This window comes from Cryptomeria japonica, chromosome 11, assembly GCF_030272615.1.
Source record: "Cryptomeria japonica chromosome 11, Sugi_1.0, whole genome shotgun sequence".
NCBI lineage: Eukaryota > Viridiplantae > Streptophyta > Pinopsida > Cupressales > Cupressaceae > Cryptomeria > Cryptomeria japonica.
Genome location: NC_081415.1, coordinates 364,859,889 through 364,878,746, shown reverse-complemented (window position 1 = coordinate 364,878,746; position 18,858 = coordinate 364,859,889).

The following is an 18,858-nucleotide window of genomic DNA, read 5'->3' as shown; positions in this document are numbered from 1 at the left end:
AAAATTTGGATGAAGCATGTAAAGATGCAAATTAGATTAAAGATATGGAAGAAGAATTGAATTTGATTGACAAAAATGATACATGGATTCTTGTTCCTAGACTTAAGGATAAAAATGTAATTGGAACTAAATGGATATTCCAGAATAAGTTGAATGAAGAGGGTGAAGTTGTTCGAAATAAAGCTAGACTTGTTTGTAAGGGTTATTCACAGGTGGAAAGAATTGATTATGAGGAGACTTTTCCTCCAGTGGCTAGAATTGAAGTTGTTAGATTATTTCTTGCCTATGTTGGTCACAAGGATTTCAAGATTTATTAGATGGATGTCAAATCAACCTTTCTTAATGGTGAGTTGGAAGAAGAGGTCTACATTGAGCAACCAGATGGATTTAAGCTAACAGATGAAAAGGATATTGTTTGCCGGTTGAAGAAAGCAGTGTATGGATTGAAGCAAGCCCCTAGAGACTAGTATGCCAAATTGGGTAAGTATTTAATGAAGCTTGGATTCAATAAAGGTACTGCTAACAATAATTTTTATTTCAAGATTGATCAGAATAACATTACATTTTGATTGTTGAAGTTTTTGTTGATGACATTATCTTCGGAGGAAATGATTGCCTATGTAAAAAATTTATTGAAGAGATGCTGAATGAATTTGAGATGTCTATGAGTGGTGAAATGAAATTCTTTCTAGGATTGCAAATTACTCATTTGGATAAAGGTATTTTCATATCTCAGTCCAGATATGTGAACGAATTGTTGAATAAATTTGGTTTTGTGGACTATAAACCAATTGGTACACCTATGGTGACCAAATGTAAGTTGACAAAGGATTATAATTCTCTGAAAGCTAATCAGACCAGATAAAGATCTATGATTGGTGGATTGTTTTATTTGACTCATACTAGACCTGATATAATGAATGTTGTGTTTCATGTTGCTATATTTCAATTTGATCCTAAGGAATCTCATGTTACTACTATAAAAAGAATATTTAGATATTTGAAAGGGATAGTTGATTTTGGTTTGTGGTATCCTAAGAATGATGACTTTACCTTGAGTGCTTTTACAGATATTGATTGGGCAGGTGATATTGATGACCGAAAGAGTACTACTAGTGGTGAATTCTTTTTGGGTAAGAAGTTGGTCTTTTGGGCAAGTAATAAGCAGAATGTTATTTCTTTATCTATTGGAGAGGATGAATACATTGCTTGTACTAGTAATTGTGCTCAAGTAATTTGGATGAAGCAAATATTGAAGGATATAGAAGTTCTTTATGATGATCATATTTCTATATACTAGTATGATTCAAGTTCTATCAATATTTCAAAGAATTCAGTGTTGCATTCCAAAACAAAGCATATATCAATCAAGTTTCATTTCTTGAGAGAGAAGGTGAATGAAAAAGAAGTCAGATTGGAGTATGTATCTATAAAGGAACATATTGTAGACATATTTACGAAGCCTTTACCTAAAGATACTTTTGAGTATCTCAGAGAGAATTTAGGGGTGATTTCCCCTCCTAATGAGAACTAAGATGCATGGATTTGCATCAGTTCAGTGAACTTCACATAGATATTTTATGATCCAAATTGATGAGTGAGGCTGCTACTCAGGGGGAGTAGTCAGTGTTGGTGTTTTGTGGTTCTGATGTACAAATTTGTGAAGCTCATTCAAAGGGGGAGAGAATCCTGATTCTTGAGCCTTTGTCATTGATGTCAAAGGGGGAGAGAAGAGCATGTGAAAAACCTTGAAGCATTTTGGGGTAGGAAAACAGAGATTTGTGAGTTGAGTTGTTTGTCAAAAGGGGAGTTGATCCTTGTGATTTTTAGGGGGATTGTTGTGAGTTGATTTCTTTCTTTGCATTAATTATTTTTCACATTCATATATTTCCATCAATGCCAAAGGGGTAGATTGTTGGATATTGTTGAGAAAGTTTGTTGGAATAATGTGTTGTCATTGATGTCAACATATTCTTCTATGTATTCCAATGTCACAGTCAGATTAAATAAGTTGGTTTGGTCACTGTGGTGCAGTTGAGTTGTTTCGGTTTAATGGGTTTAGAGATACTTATCTCTAGTTGATTCAAAAGAAGTTTTAGAGGTCCGCATGAAGAATTGATCAAGTTTTGTGTTCCGATATTATGGTTTGTTATTGTTTTGTGCTCTACAATGCTCCAAAATTGTAATATCTTTAGTTGCATATGTGTGGGATGTATTCTAGATCTTGATGTATGTCCTCATTTATATTGGTTCATGATTTGGAATCCACAAGTGAATATTTCAGGTTGACAGTTAGTTATGTTGGTATTCTTGAGCTCCAGTAGAGAGATGCTGATGATTATAGTAATTCAAGTTGTTGCGGTTGTTGTGGTATAATTCACATTGCTTGTGAATGTTTCTAGATTGTGTTCTATGCATATTGGTGGTCTGCATTGATTATTGTGCATTTTAATGAATATTTTCCTTGTCCAGTGATGTTCTTCATTTTATGCGACATTCTTGATGTGGTAGCGTGTTGCAGATAATCTAGGTATAATTCTTGGTGGTGTTTCTTGGTTGTGGTATTGATTTGGGTTCATACTATGTCTTAGCCAACATTATTTTCATCCGCATGTATTGTTGTAGCATGTGAGGTTATTATTTTCTTATTTGTGTTGAGGGTTTAGCCAACCTTGAAATATAGGCTGACTACTTGTATAAATGAATGTAATAATCACTAAGAGGTATCATGCTATGTGAAAATATTATATCAATCATTCAATAGTAGAGAAATTGTGTGAAGTTATGCGAACAAGTGTGTTGTAGAGAAGATTTGATAGTGAACTTAACCAAAAGTGTACTCAGGCATGTGGAGATGTTATTTCATTAGTTCATCTTTCTCCGAATGTAATCCAAATGATTTTCTAAATCAATGAGACTTCCTGTAAGGCAGTGAGCCTTCCCTAAGGGTTGTAGCCCTTCTAGGTTTCTTGTTTGAACAGTGAGCTCTAGGCAGTGTGCCTAAATGCATGTGCATTCCCCTTTGTAATATTTCACTTACTCCTAATAGGGTATTATCTCATTGTGGGTAGGTTCCCACCATGGTTTTTCCCTTAACCAGGTTTTCCACATCAAAAATCTTGGTGTTATGTGTATTATTGATGTGGTTTTGTTTCATGCTTTAAACTGCTAATTATCATATCTGATTTGTGGTTTAAGTTGTTGTAAGTTCTTGAGAAAACTGATTCACCCCCCCTCTCAATTTGTTGCATTATTGCCAATAGTTTTTAATTTTATTTTTAAGCAATTTTGAAATGAAATAAGACTAAAAAGTGATTAGAAAACTAAGCAAGATGGGGACATTGTTCCAAAACGTAGACGTTGATCTGTAACCTACAAGAAAAAAATAAAAGTAGAAAAATGTGAATTTGAAATGAAGACATTGATTTGGTGTGTAGACGCCAAAATAGAAAAGCAAAGATGTGAAAGAACAATCAAAGATGTTGTTCCACTAACCTACAACTAAAATATTCATAAACCACAAAAATGATTAGTGAAAAAGGGGCGTGAGTCCCACCAGGCATGCCAAAATGAACCAACGGAAAATCACTACAAAGGTCAATGGTTAGTTTCAATCCAAATAAGTATAAAACATAAAATTAAACATAAAAGAAACCATTATACCTTCATAAGATACTCTCTTTCTCCTTGGATTGAGCCTTAGGTGAAGTAGAGTTTTCGCCCCAAGCTCCACTTGATTGCATTGGCTCTTGACCTGGATGTGGAACTCTCTCCACTATACAACAATAAGATTGGATGGCATGATGGATGGATGATGAAAGGAAATGGCTAAGTGTGGATGAATTTGACTATATTTGGGATGCTAATGAAGGATTTCTAAGCACAAAGTAGCATCATGTAATCACACACGAATGAGATATGGAAATGAGGGGAGGAGACCCCAATTTATAGATTTGAGAGAGCTAAAATGGAGGGCCAAGATGAATTTGGAATGGAGGGTACAGAATGAATGAAAGTGATGAGAAGGATTGAGAGGACATGGTGTGGAGACTAAGAGATTTTCCATAAAGACGTTTCTTATCTCCACACTCCTCTAGGTGTATGGAGAAGAGATCCCTAGGCACATTGGAAGAAAAAAAGGAAAAAAGAATTACTTGGGAAGGGACAAGGGAATTAAAAATTCCAAAATAGAAGATTTTGTGGGGAAAAGAAAAGGGAAAAGGAATTGAAAATTTCTTGGGAAGAGAGGGCATGGGAATTTGCAAAGAATTTTAAATCCTTTGACATGACCAAAGTAGGTGCATTTAAGGTTTTGGAAGATGGAGGGGACAAACCATATATAGTAAATGGTTGACTTGTCCATAATCATGTTGATTGGGATTGTGAAAATGATTAGGGAAGGAGATTATGTAAGTTAATGAGAGATTATAGGGCAAGTGGATAAGTTAGGAGGATTTGACAAGAGGAGAGAGAATGAGTGGAGGAATTTAAAATTGGAGGATAATGTTAATCAAGCTTCTAGAAGAATTAATTAGGATAAGTGAGGATTAGAAGTAGTGATTAGTAGGAATCATGTGACTTAAGTTAATTAATTAGAATTAATTAACTAAGGGAGATTTAGAAGAATTAATGATTTAAGGGACTTTGGAAGACTTTAAAAAAATTAATTTATTGACAAATTAATTGTTGGACTATAGTGATAAAAAAATTTAAACTTGATTTAATTAATTTTAAGAGGAATAAGGATAAAATAATTAAATTAATTAAATATTTAATTTAGTTAATTTTAGACATCTACAAGTATGACCAGAGAATATCATCTGGATGAAAAATTGAAGACAGCCCTTGAAGATTTGGAAAGAGTGGAATCAGAGAATGAAGAATCGAAAGAGAATGTGAAGGTAGCGAATGAATGTTTAAATAAGTTGAGAGAACAGATCCAGAAGTTCAAGTTGAGACATAAGGAAGTTAATAATCAGTTGAAGCAAGTGAATAAAATCGTTAAAGATATGATGCTGAAATATGAGGAAAAGAACAAAGTGGAAGAAACTTTGAAAGATTCAATTAAGCTAAAGACTAAAGAATGTGAGAAGATGGAATAGGAAGTGAAGAATATGAAGGCAAAATTTAAAGTTCATGAAAGCAACAAACTACTAGATGACTTGATTAGCATGCAGAAACCTCATGAAGAGAAGACTAGACTAGGATTTCAGATCAGTGAATATTCAAATCAGAAAAACAAAGACAAAGGAAAGGAAGTTAAGGTGGAAGCTAAGAGGAAACCTGAAGATGCAAGTAAAATCCAAAATCAAAGATCTACTGCAAGAAGACCATCAGTTCGTCAACCTAATGCACAAAGGTACCCATCATTTAATGGTTATTGTAAATCAATGCAACAAATTTGGTCATAAGGTTGCAGAATGTAGAAGCATGAAAGAACTAAATACTCAATACTACAATTACAAGAAATTTGGTCAAAAAGAAAGTTAATGTAAGAATCATATTATGAGACAAAATTGTTATCCGATTGGATTGAATAGGATGAATATGAATTTTCATGCCTATTGTCATTTATACAATGGTTATGGTAATAAAGCTAATCAGTGTAGATCTAGAATACATTCGATGAATTTAGTACAGAGGAACACCAAATTATATAAATGCAATCAATCTAAACATTATGCTACTAAGTGCAGAAATGTGGTTGCTATGGAGAAGTCTATGGAGAAGAATGTGGTCAAGACTTGTGAATCGTAAAAAAAGGAAGTCGTGGTATGGATAAAGGAGGTAATTAATGAAAACAAACCTGATGTATCGGGTGTGTACCAGAATTTGGTGCAGGCACCTCTTTCTCTGGTAACTAAGATTGTTGCTTTGGCCTAGGGGGAGTTTTCAAGGAAAATCATCCAGCCCCTCTTTCCAAAGTAGTCCATGTTGTGGGTTCAACACGACTATGTTGGATATGTAATCTAGTATTTTGGTGAAGATGTTGACGTCATTGACAAGACACTCTTTTTGACGGGTAAACCCTAAAAGTGTTTGACAAGATAAATACACAACTTTGAAGATCATTCTCTACATTATGTGAAAAAGGAGTCTAAGGAGAAGAAAAGTTATTTGAAAAGAAAAGAAGTAGAGTAAGAGATCGCATCATGGAATCCAAGATGATAATTGAAGAATTGAACAACGGAGAATTTCAGATTCTGGAAAAGGTACGATTGGATGAATTTGATAATGAGAAGATTAGGAAGATGGAAAGCAATCTGAATGATGAAGAATTAAAAAAGGTTAATGTTAGTCCCAAATGGTGCTAAGAGGGGAGGGATGAATCAACACTTTACCAGTTTTGCCCTCTTAAAACTTTTAACTTAAGTTTTCACTAACTTAGCATTCATCAATATAAATAACTACTACAAAAGAATAAGCATGCATGAAAAGATACACAGTGACACCAATATTTATCTCGTGGAAACCCAAATGGGAAAAAACCATGGTGTGAGTAGGAACTCACAAAATTTGTGCTCTTCTAGAGTACGCCTGGTGAGGAGCCATCCTTGTTAGGAGATTACAAAGACATTGTTAGGTGCCACCCGGTTAAGGGATTTTGTCTAAGGCCTGTTAGTGCCCTTATCCTATTAAAGGTAGCCTTGTCAAAGGTCTTAAGATCATCAATTAAGATGACACTGGGTTAAGGGATTTTTATAATGGGACCTATTAAAGTCCACCCTATTAAGGGATTTTAGTTGCACTTGTTAGAGAGCAACATAAAAATGATCTGTTGGCATGGCTACTGATAGCTTGATTGGATCACACTGAAAATCATAATATATATGCATCAGTTGTCTCTGCTCTACACAACACCAATTTCTTGAATATACCTTCGGCTCTGCCCTCTCCCAATTTACTCATCCTCGGCTTTGCACTCTATCAGTCTACTGATCCTCAACTTTGCACTCTATCGGTCTTCTGTCACTCGGCTCTACACTCTATTATACTCCCCCTGTGTTCATTTTCACATTATCACTTTTTGCATGAACAACAACCTTCTCAAGAATGAATTATGTGAATTTATTATCCTCTCAATCTATTGCCAAATTTCCCTCCAAAACATCCTATTCAAAATTATGTTACCATGCCTTAAATCACTATCCTGAAATCATTTCAGGAATCTCTGTTGACAGTTAATCATGTTGATAAGTACACGAGTTGACTAGAGAAGATTGTCGGTTTAACTGAATGCTAACTGAATGATACCAGTCTGTCAGTTACAGACTCTGCCAGTGTACCAATCAAAATATACCTAGCCAATTTCCTCTTGTATACCGATCTATTCTCTGCTTAGCCAGTTGACTTCTTCTGTGCACCGGTCTACTCACTTCTTGTCAGTCGATATCCTATGTGTCGGTCTACTCCCTTCTTACCTTGTTTACTCAATTCTTAGTTGGTTGAGCTCATTATACTAGTCTACTTACTGTCGATAGATTGTGAAGACTTGGGAAATGATGTTGCCAACAATGACAACCATATCATTCACCGATCATACAAAAATGCACCAGAATGCCAATAAACTCCCCCTTTGACATAGGTGGAAAATATTATAAAAACTGCAAAAACTGTACTAGTTTTGGCCACTGTTTCTTACTCCTGTAACTCACACTGTACAATTCTCCAAAATTCCCCCTTTTGCCATCAATGGAAAAGGGTATAGAAAAGAATTTTTCAAAGTAAAGCAAAAAGGTCCTTGAAATTTTCTTGACCAACTTTTAATGAGGATTCCCATGAATATTTTACCTGTTTCATGGTTGTGAAGTGCCCATGCAAAATTGCAATAAACACCTCCATATCATCAACTATTTTGTAGTCAGGTTCACTTATGATGCAGTCTACTTCTTTAATGTTCATTTGCATGAAGTCAATAATTGGTGCCTAGTAGTACTATAGCTCTAACAAACTAAGACCTCATTTTTCCTCTTCTTCTTTCAACCTTTTAATTTCCTGATTGAGTTGTTTGTTCTTGCCAGTGAAATTTGATATTGAACTAGTGAGAGGATCAAAAGAACTTATCAGATCTTGAATTTCTTTTTGAGTCTGATTTATTTTGTCTTCTAGATCTCTAATGAAACTAGTAAAACTTGAAGATTTGACCAGTAATTGACCAGCTTCCTGAAGAATATTTCGGACATCTTTTGTTAGGGTAGAGAGGGAAACCTTTCCAACTGATATTTGTTCCATTAAATTATCTCATCTCTTTGCTTCATATTGCCTTACTGCAACCTTGTCTAGCTCGGTTGCCTCTGAACTGATTGATGTAACAAGAGTATTTAACTGGTCAATGATGGGGGTGATATTATCAACAACAATGTTAGCTTGAATTGAGAATTTTTGCCTTCTTTTTCTTTGCTCTTAACTTAGCCTTTTCAGCTTGAATTTTCAATTTTTCTGTAACCTTCATCAGCTGCTTGGGACTCATCTTCTTTATATCAATGACCGATTCTCCTTCTTCTTTCTCCTCTATTTCATCTTCCTTATCTGCAGTCTCAACTTCTGAACTAGTTGTTGTGATAATGTTTACCTTCTTCTTTTCACTTTCATTTTCTAAGTCTAACTTCCTCTTTGTCAGAGGAGTATCCATCATTGCTTTCTTATCCTCTACTTTCTTATCTTCCTCTTTGCCTTTTTCTAACAAAATATTATTAGGTGTCAATGAGGTTTTGTGAGGTGTGTCCTCATAAGTAATGTCTTCAACTATCACTTAATCTTGTCTGGGAAGCTTAGTTGGATCAGCTTCCTTCATCAATGTAGTGTGAACCGACTGCTCAACATCCTTTTCCAAATTGGGAATGTTTGACACAACATTTCCTATAATCTCATTGACTGAGAAGATATCAAAACCTTCAGTAGAATATTTTTCCTTACCTTTTTCTTTGTCAAGGATAGTTGTACCTTGGTCCTATTTTGTTTCCTTTTCTATTTCTTCTTCAACTTCCTTTTGTTGATTAATGATTTTCTTCCACAAGGCAACACCTTCTTCGTGCACTACTTCAACTTCACCTACTGCCACTCTTCTAGTTCTATTTCTTTCTTTGAAATTTTGAATGCATGCTTTAGCCACTAGTGAAGCTTGATCAAGGTCTAAGTCATGTTGCACTTCCATGAGTGCTTTTATTTTGTGTTACTTCTCAACAACCAAAGTTGTTTTCCATCTCCCTTCAATTTGATCTTACAAATTTGATGGGCTTATTCCATATAATTCACTGGGTGTCCTAAAAAACTTATACAAGTTCCAGATTACGGCTTCTTCTATTTCCCTTTTATCTTCTTCATTACTGAGGGAATATGTTCTCCCAACACCAGACAAACCTCCAAATTATTTGATCCCATGGACCAATTCATCCACTGTTGGAGCTTTGTTTCTTCCACTCCTTCTAACCTCTTTAATTTCTACATCTGATTGGTGTGTCAGTGATATCACCATCTTTCTCATCCTTTTTTATCTTTGTATCACTCTTCTTATTTTTGGTATTAGTCACTCCTACCGGTCTATCTTTACTTGGGGAAGATACAGGAGTACCTAAATCCTTTTCTTTTGTGTATGTTGTAGGGTTGGTTGTTGCAGTTCCCTTGGGTTTTGTCTTTGGCACTTTCTTCTTTCCACCTTTTAATTCTTCATCTTTAGTAGTGGTGTGACCCTATTTTCTCACTAGCACTGGTGGAGGTAGTGGCACCAGATGCTTCACCTCCATATTTCTTGTCAAGAGTATCAATAATTCTTCTTACGTTTCTTTTCATGATTAGCACCTAAAGTTCCTGTTTTATTTTGGAGCTTTCCTCCTCACAGGTTCCAAATATCTTTTCCTTTGTGTCTACTGGTTTGGACAATAGCATATTGACATGAATTTTAACAATATCTGTTGTAACCTCATAGCCCATAGGTGGAACCTAAAAGGTTCTAAATTGAACCACTTGAATAATACAACAGTCAGTGTCTACAAGAAAGCAAATATTGTCTTTGTATTTCTGCACTATAGTGGTTGCAATTCTTTCCCTCTTGTGCATCCTAATTTTAAATTCCTTAAAGTATCCCCACATTTTTTCACCAAACATATCTCCTAGATCCCTAATCATTTTACCTATTTGAACCATAATAGGTTTCTCTTTAGACCATACTACATTACCCTTACTGGGGAAAAAGTTTTGCACATAGAAAAATATACATACCAGTAGTGAGCCATATTTGAAAGATTGCTTCTTGTCCTTCTTAATTCTTTCCATGTTCACCATAAATTGACCTTTAATCACCTCACAAATATCATAGGTTTCATTCTCCTTGATAATTCGATAGCCAGCATGTATGGCACTGCTCGACACACTCATCCAACTTGATTGATAAACCTTGTAACCTAGCACTGCAAAGGCAAATATTACTTCAGAATCCTCAATATGGGTGAGTCATTTCTCTACTATCACATCAGGATTTGGTTAACCGAATGACTTCAGATGATGAAATCGTTCTTAGGTTTAATACTTCAGCGGTTGCACTAAACCCTGTTACTCTTTGAATCACCTCCTTTGTAATCTTGATAGGTGCTTGAGCTTCTAGCCACAAAAATTGATCATGAACTCTGCTCATTACATACCTAACCCATTCATCATGAAACTAACAAGGAAAATCAATAACATTAGCCAAAACCTTGGTCTTTAGAGATTAAATTCTACCTTCAATTGATCATTAACACAAAACCCTTTAAACTCATTTTGAATGAACTAGTCTCCAAGTTCTTCAAGCTTGCAATGAATGTAGGAGCGAATGTCTTCTACCAACAATACACGGGAGGGCATAAATGATAAGACACTGGTCATGTCGATCTCACCGGCTTTCATTGGATGCAACTTGAACATGGGTTGGGGTTCTTCGATAGCTTCAACCAACACAAGAGTCAATATTGGTGCTATCGTGATGACCTTCAGACAAACTTTTCTCAGACAAAGTTGAATACCTTCTCCTTAGAAATACCAAACACCACTATCACTCTGCTTGAACTTTCCGCATAAATATTTCTTAGCAAGATTCAAATTGCCTTTGATCGCACAAGAGCTCAAGAGATTTCACAAGAAGAATGGTAAAAATAAAAAAGTGTTGACATTTCCTTATTTATCCACTGAGATTTATCGGTGTTATGATACAATGGTTAAATTTGAAACTTACAACTTAAAGTACATCGATTTGCCTTTATCGGTTGTTTGTCACCCATATCGATACACAAACAACTAACTCACAAGACATTCTTCAACCAAGAACTTTTAGACTAGCTTTTATGCATCACAATTATGCAAATAGACATATCCTTATATGTGTTAAGGGGATTCAAAAGTAATCTTACCATATGTGCTCCCCCTGGGCATCGGTATGCCTAGTTAGAAGAGGAATTATCATCATCGAAGGATGATGACTTGGTTTCAGAATGACCTTCACCTTCTTTTCCTTCTTCCTTTTTTTTTTTTCTTTTTTTTATTTATTTCATTTCTTACTTCTTCAATTTTCTTCTTTCTTTTCAGGTCATTTTTCTCTATCTTCTTTCTAAACCGATTCTTGTCTTCAGACCGATTGTAGGATCGGTTCTTGCACTCTCTGGCTAAGTGACCGATCTTATGGCAGTTGAAACATGCCATACCAGTTGTCCTCCATGGTCCTGGATTATTTCTTTGGCCCATTCTCATTCTAAAATTTTTTGCAGCATGACCAAAATTACCACACGTGGAACAGGTGGCATTGAACTGATTACTCCTTTTGTTAGGACTGACCGGTTTGAATGGTGATCTTGATACATTTGACTTGAACCTGCATTCTTCAGATTTGTGTCCAAACTTATTGCATGTAAAGCAATGTCCATTAAATATTTTTCTATTTGACATACTTCTAGATTGAGATCTACACTCATAAGAAGTGTGGCCATACTTATGACAATTATGGCGGTAACCATCAAAGGTGAAAATCTTCTTTTGACTAGCCGATTTATTTCTACAGTCATTATTCTTATGAACCAATTTACCACAATGATTACAAGAGGATTTGGAAAACTTCATACCTTTCACCTCTGAATGGTTCCTTTTATCATCCTTCATCTTTTTGGATTTAGATGATTCTCCAGTTTCCATAGGACCTGAACCAGGGTAACCAAGACCAATTGTTTCCTTTGTTTATCTCTAAACCATCAACTATTTATCTACCTTCTCAGAGCTTTCATTGAATTTCCTCAACTTCTCATTTCTCTCATTTTCAGTTTTCAACTCACTCTTGAGTTGTTCAATCTCTTTCATCATCTTTTTCTTTTCTTTTGTGTTGTTATGCAGATGCTTATGTATATATTCATTCTCCTGAGTGAGAATTCAGATTTCTTCATCTTTCTCAATCATGATTGCATCATTTTCTCTCAGGGAATCTTCAGCAAGCCTCCTCACTCTTTCATCTTTTGATAGACCTTTTTCTACCTCCCTCTTTCTTTCATCAGCAGTTATGTTGGCTTCCAATATCTCAGTCATTCTCAAGGCCTAAGCTTCATGTTCTCTTTTGAGATGTGTGATTTCTTCGGTTAGATTCTTGTTCTTTTCCATGAGTTTTGAGACTGCTTCTTCAGCTTCTTTAGATCCACTATGTTCAGAGAGTTGATCTATGATGTCCTTACTCTCATTTAGTTGTTGAGCTAATTCCTTTCTTTTTGCAAGAGATTTTCTTAGTCTCTCTTTCAGCTGAGCAATAATTTCATTTGCTTCATCAATCTACTTCTGACACTGGTATTCTTCCATGATCTTTATCCTCAAGTTTTCAAGCTTCACTCCAAAGGAATATGGCTTTGATACTAATTGTTAGTCCCAACCGGTGCTGAGAGGGGAGGGGTGAATCAACACTTTACCATTTGTTCCCTCGTAAAACTTTTAACTTAAGTTTTCACTAACTTAACATTCATCAATATAAATAACTACTATAGAAGAATAAGAATGCATGAAAAGATACACACTGACACCAAGATTTATCTCATGGAAACCCAAATGGGAGAAAACCACGGTGTGAGTAGGAACTCACAAAATTTGTGCTCTTCTGTAGTACGCTCAGTGAGGAGCCATCCATGTTAGGAGATTACAAAGACACTGTTAGGTGCCACTCGGTTAAGGAATTTTGTCTAAGGCCTGGTAGTGCCTTTACCCTGTTAAAGGTATCCTTTCCAAAGGTCTTAAGATCATCAATTAAGATGACACATGGTTAAGGGATTTTTACAATGGGACCTATTAAAGTCCACGCTATTAAGGGGTTTTAGTTGCAATGATTAGAGAGAAACATAAAAATTATTTGTTGGAGTGGCTACTGATAGTTTGATCAGATCACACTGAAAATCATAGTATATATGCATCGGTTGTATCTACTATGCACAACACTAGTTTCTTGAATATACCTTCAGCTCTGCCCTCTACCAATTTACTGATCCTCGGCTTTTCAGTTTGCTAGTCTATTGATCCCCGCCTTTGCACTCTATCGCTTAGCTCTACACTTTGTTATACTCTCCTTGTGTTCATTTTCACATTATCACTTTTTGCATGAACATTAACCTTCTTAATAATTAATAATGTGCATTTATTATCCTCTCAATTTGTCACCAACTTTCCCTCAAAAACATCCTATTAAAAATTTGGTTACCATGCCTTAAATCACTCTCCTGAAATCATTGCTGGAATCTCTTTCAAGATAGTCAATCATGTTGATAAGTCAACTAGTTGACTCAAGAAGACTGTTGGTTTAACTGAATACTAACTAAATGTTACTAGTCTGTCTATTACAGACTCTACTGATGTACCGATCAAAATCTACCTATCTGATTTCCTCCTGTATATTGATTTGTTCTCTGCTTAGCCAGTTGACCTGTTATGTGCACCAGTCTACTCACCGCTTGTTGGTTGATCTCCTGTGTGCCGGTCTACTCCCTTCTTACCCTGTTTACTCATTGCTTAGCTGGTTGACCTCAGTATACCAAGCTACTTACTATCAATAGACTATGAAGACTTTGGAGATGATGTTGCCAACAATGACAACCATATCATTCATCGGTCATACAAAAATGCACGAGAATGCCAAAAGTTAAAGGGTTAGACAAAAAGGATTAGATCTATAAAGCGAATTTCCCTAGTTTGAAGATGAAGGATTGATCAAACTTATCCTCAGTCAAGTATAGAACGATTGCATCATGTTGGGAAAACCCTATTCGATCTCTAAGGATATCATTTCAATAATTATTGAGTGATGTGACAGAGGAACTTGTAGAGGAGAGGATTTGTCACCTCCAAGATGATGAATCTCAGAGGACAAATCGATCCGCCGCTACATCACTCAAACTGGCACTAAGGTGAGTCAGGGGATAAAAATAATAGAGTTAAGCTAATAGACTATAGACGAGACTCCTGAATGACTCTTTTGAGTCTCTATCCTTGGGAGTACTGCACGGAGCTGGGACACCAACACGACATTTTGTCATCCAGTATAGACAAAACACAGAAAACCATACAGGGGTAGCAGATACAATTATAATATTAAATAAATTTGGAAAAATAACAAGATAAACTAATAATGCAGAATGAGAAATATTAGAATGACTTGAGAAGAGGGAAAAGAAGGAAGGTCACAACTAGTCCATGATATGAAGCCTTCTGCTAGATGATCTTCTTCCTTTGATTATAAACTTGTACACAAGATAGAAAGGAAAATGTTGGGGGTTGTGTTTTGGAGTCTGCCTCAGTCAAACCCCCATTTTAGTGTTTCCACCTCCACGAACAACCCAGATAGATTGATAGAATAAAAGATAAATGCAAGAGAAGTTAAATGATAAATAATAAATGATAGAAGAGGGATGTGATAAATCCCAAGATTCTCAAAGATAGGATAAATAGATAGATAGAAATATATTACCAAAGAGGCTTGAGAAAGCCAAGAGAATTGCAAAAGATTATTGTGAGAGCTTGAGAGTATTGTACCAAACTAGAAACTATTATAGCAAGAACAAGAACAAGAAAAATCTCTGAGAGCCAAGAGAGAGACCAAGAGAGTGTAAGAGAGACTAAGAGAGGTTGAATAACCAAGACATGTTGAATAGAGAGAAAAGCTATATTTAAAAGAGAGAAGAGGATGGAAAAGAGGGTTGGCGAGTTGTTTAGAAGATTCTGAGTCATTTTCACCGACCAAGGTAGGTGACAAGTGGAAAGGTGACCTTTAGAACCGACATTTGAACGTTACGATGTCACGAGACTAATACATGGCATGTGGATGTCTGTGTGGCGTGCCAGTGTCTAGACAAATCATGCTTAGAAAGCAACAGGAGACAAGGGAGACACGTGGCTAAAAAGACTGACACCATGAGGGAGTTACTAAAAAGGGGTTCTTGAGCATCCTAAGAGGGAAAAGGTTGATGCAAGGGCTGAAATGAGCCTACTTAGGTGCTAGGGGAGTGGATACCAAAGTGGTTACAAAATATGTAGGTCAAATTACAAAGGGGTATGCAATTTTCAAAACTAAAAACTATTTCAGTAAAGAAGACTATGAAGAACAAGGAAGTTGAAACCATAACCAGAGTAATAGGAGATCAAAGAGTGTTGTTGATTGACACAATTGTTAAGCTCATGGTGAGATATATTGTGTATGGAATATCTTATGAAACTTATTTCAGAAATAGAGAAGGTTCTACTTTGGCTAGTGTTAAATATATTGTGCATAAGCTTGCTATGGGACATAATTTTTGATTAGTGTGAATTATTGAGGAATCAATTGTTAGAAAATATTAATATGACAAAGAATGAAAGCTACTTGTTCTAGTTTGGATGATTGCTTGTATGTTTAACAATGTATTTTTTGAGATCTCTACCAATGAAAGAAAATGTATTATGGAAATCATAATTTTTAGTTGCTAAGCAGATCTACTGGTATCTAGATTGTTTGGAAAAGAAAGATGAAGCATGCATAGATTACTTTAAGATGCTTCAGAAGGTTTGGTGTATCAATTTGATATTTGTTACTACCGATTCTACTAAGGAGAGTCCGACTTGCCGAAAAGAGAAAACTGAAGGATATTGTGCCCTTTGGTTCTCTAGAACCTACGAAGAAGAAAAAACATCAGAAATGGGAAGATATTATTGAATTAGATTATCTAAAATCTCCTCTAGAGAAAGGAAAACAGGTTTCAGAGGTAGAAATAGATAATGTACAGAACATGTTGGAGAAATGTAATGATGCGTAAAAGACTCTATCAGAATTCATTCAAATGAAGGACTATATTGATAGCGCCAACAAAATATATAGGTATTGTCTCCAATGGCCAGTTGTTATGAAAAACTACAAGGTAAAAGTTGAATCAATTGAATAAGAATTTATTCCTACTGGGAAAACATATGATTTTCTAAGTGATAAGGATGGAAGTCAGAAGAAAAAGGTAGATTATTAGTGAGCTAAGCTTTTATTGTTAGGATTCCCAATGATACTGAGAGGGGGGGGTGAATCAGTATCTAACTGGTTGTATAATTTTCTTAACTTAAAACATGTAAAGCATATCAATACTGTATATCGGTAAACAAAAAGTAATGCAGTAAACAAAGATAACACCAACCACATGAAAAGCACACCATAACACAGTAGTTTAACAAGGAAACCTGGTGTGGGAAAAACCTCAGTGGGATTTGTGACCCACAATATTCACTTACTGGCCAATAAGAGAATATTACTCCTACAATAGGGGCCTGCACATGTAGGAAGGCCAAGTGCCTAGAGCTCACTGCTCAATTACAAAATGGGAAGTCTCACTGACTTACAAAATGGATTATGCAAATCCAATGTCTTGTACTGCTTCAAAATAGCATCTACTATGCTAGATCTAGTACCAGTTTTAGCTCTGCTTCACACATAAACCTTTAACCTATAATTCGCATATTAGGTCTGCCTTATTTCCCCTATCTACTTCCTTACAAAATGTTGTATAATGATATCATACATATATGAGTCATTTTACAACTTGCCAAGTCAGCTTACAATGATTTTACAATTAATTACATAATATATTATAAACAAAAATCTTGTCGGCATGGGTGTCGGTATACTTCCTTTTACTGTCAGTGATCTATGTGCCGGTGTAGAGTCTGTTGTTGTTGGTGCCGGTAAATTGTCTTGTCAGTATCATATGATTGCAAGGTTTCCATCAATGACAAAACCTTCAATCGCCTACAATATCTCATTGGATTGTGCATTTGCCAACAATCTCCCCCTTTGGCATTGATGGCAACACTCATGAGAAAAATTCAAAAAGTGTCATCCAAAAAGAATCTGCTAGAATTGTCTTACCAAAATTTGTGTACCAAAAAAAATATGTGCTCCCCCTAAGCTGATGAGCCATTTGCTGATTATTTTTCTCATTACCACTACTCCCCCTTTGGCATCAATGACAAAGGTTGTCAAAGTGTCAATTGAGTGTGGTTTCCAGCTTCATCCTTGTAACCAGTTGGTTACAATCTGAAAAAGGTCTACCAATACCAGATTCAGGCTTTTAGTGAACCGTTCATTGTCCTTTAATGTGGCCTTTGTCCTCTGAATTGTACCGGTGAGGTGTTGCATTTGTAGTTCTGGTGTTTTCTGTCCTTGAACTAGAGCCTCGGATATCTCTTTTCTCAAGAAGGCGAGGTAGTCCAATCTTGGACTAAGTTTCCATTTTAGATCTTTTGCCTTTCCTTTTATACTTTCCTTCTCTCTTTCCAATTTTAGAAGTTCCTCCTCAAAACTTGTTGTTTTCTGCTCAAAAAATGATGATGGGTTTGTTGAATAAATGAACTTGTCAGCTAATTTATTTATTTCTTCTTGTACCTTGCTGATCTTCTTGTCTATATCTACTATCAAGAAGTTTGTTTTGCATGTATCTCTGTACAAAGTTTTAAACTCTTTTAGTGTATTACATAGTGCTGGTAAAAGAGTGTCAGATTGTCTCATGCACTTCTTTATTTCCTCTTAAAAGAATTTGTGTTTTTCCTTGTCTAGTTTCTCTTTGAATGCTTCCTTATTTATTTGTTCAACTATCACAATGTTGTCAGTAATATACTTAGACAATGTGTCAAGTTGATTCAAAGAATCTTTATTATCCACATTACATTTGGGTGCTATCTCTCTAAGAAAAGGTTTGGGTTTCTCAGCTATAGCCGGTGGCACTGTCTCTGCATGAATCTGTTCCTATGAGGGAGCCTGTTGCTCTGCCTATTTCTTAGCATTGTCCAATGCTGGTTTTTCTTCTGTGCTACTTGTTGCTGGTGGCCCAATTGCCTCATCTATTTTCCCTATTGATTCCTTATCTACCATAATATTGACTTTCTGAGTATCAATGTTCATTGTATATAACACCTCAGAATCAGGATTTGTGTCCTCATGTGCTATGTTCATACTCTCACTAGCCAGTTGATTGTCAGTAGTAACTACTGGTGGAGTATCTAGAGGTGGTGGGGATAAATTGTCTGTTATTTTTATGCTGGGTTGTCCACCAACCTTTCCTTTTCTCTTATCTTTTTGATATACCTTGATGGGTTTAGGGCTTCGATACTCTTCCTGCTTTTCCTTCTCTACAAGGAATATGTCCCATGCATTAGTTGTTTCTTCTATTACCTCATTCACTCTCCTTGCCATTAGTGCTACATGCCAGTGAGCAATTGAAAATACTGATCGTTTAGCCTCTGAGATCAATTTATCTATCTCATCAGGTGAGTTGAGAGGATGTACAACAAGTAATTTTTCAATTTTTATTTTCTTATCAAGCTCAATAATACCTACTCTCCTAGCTTCAATTCTATTGT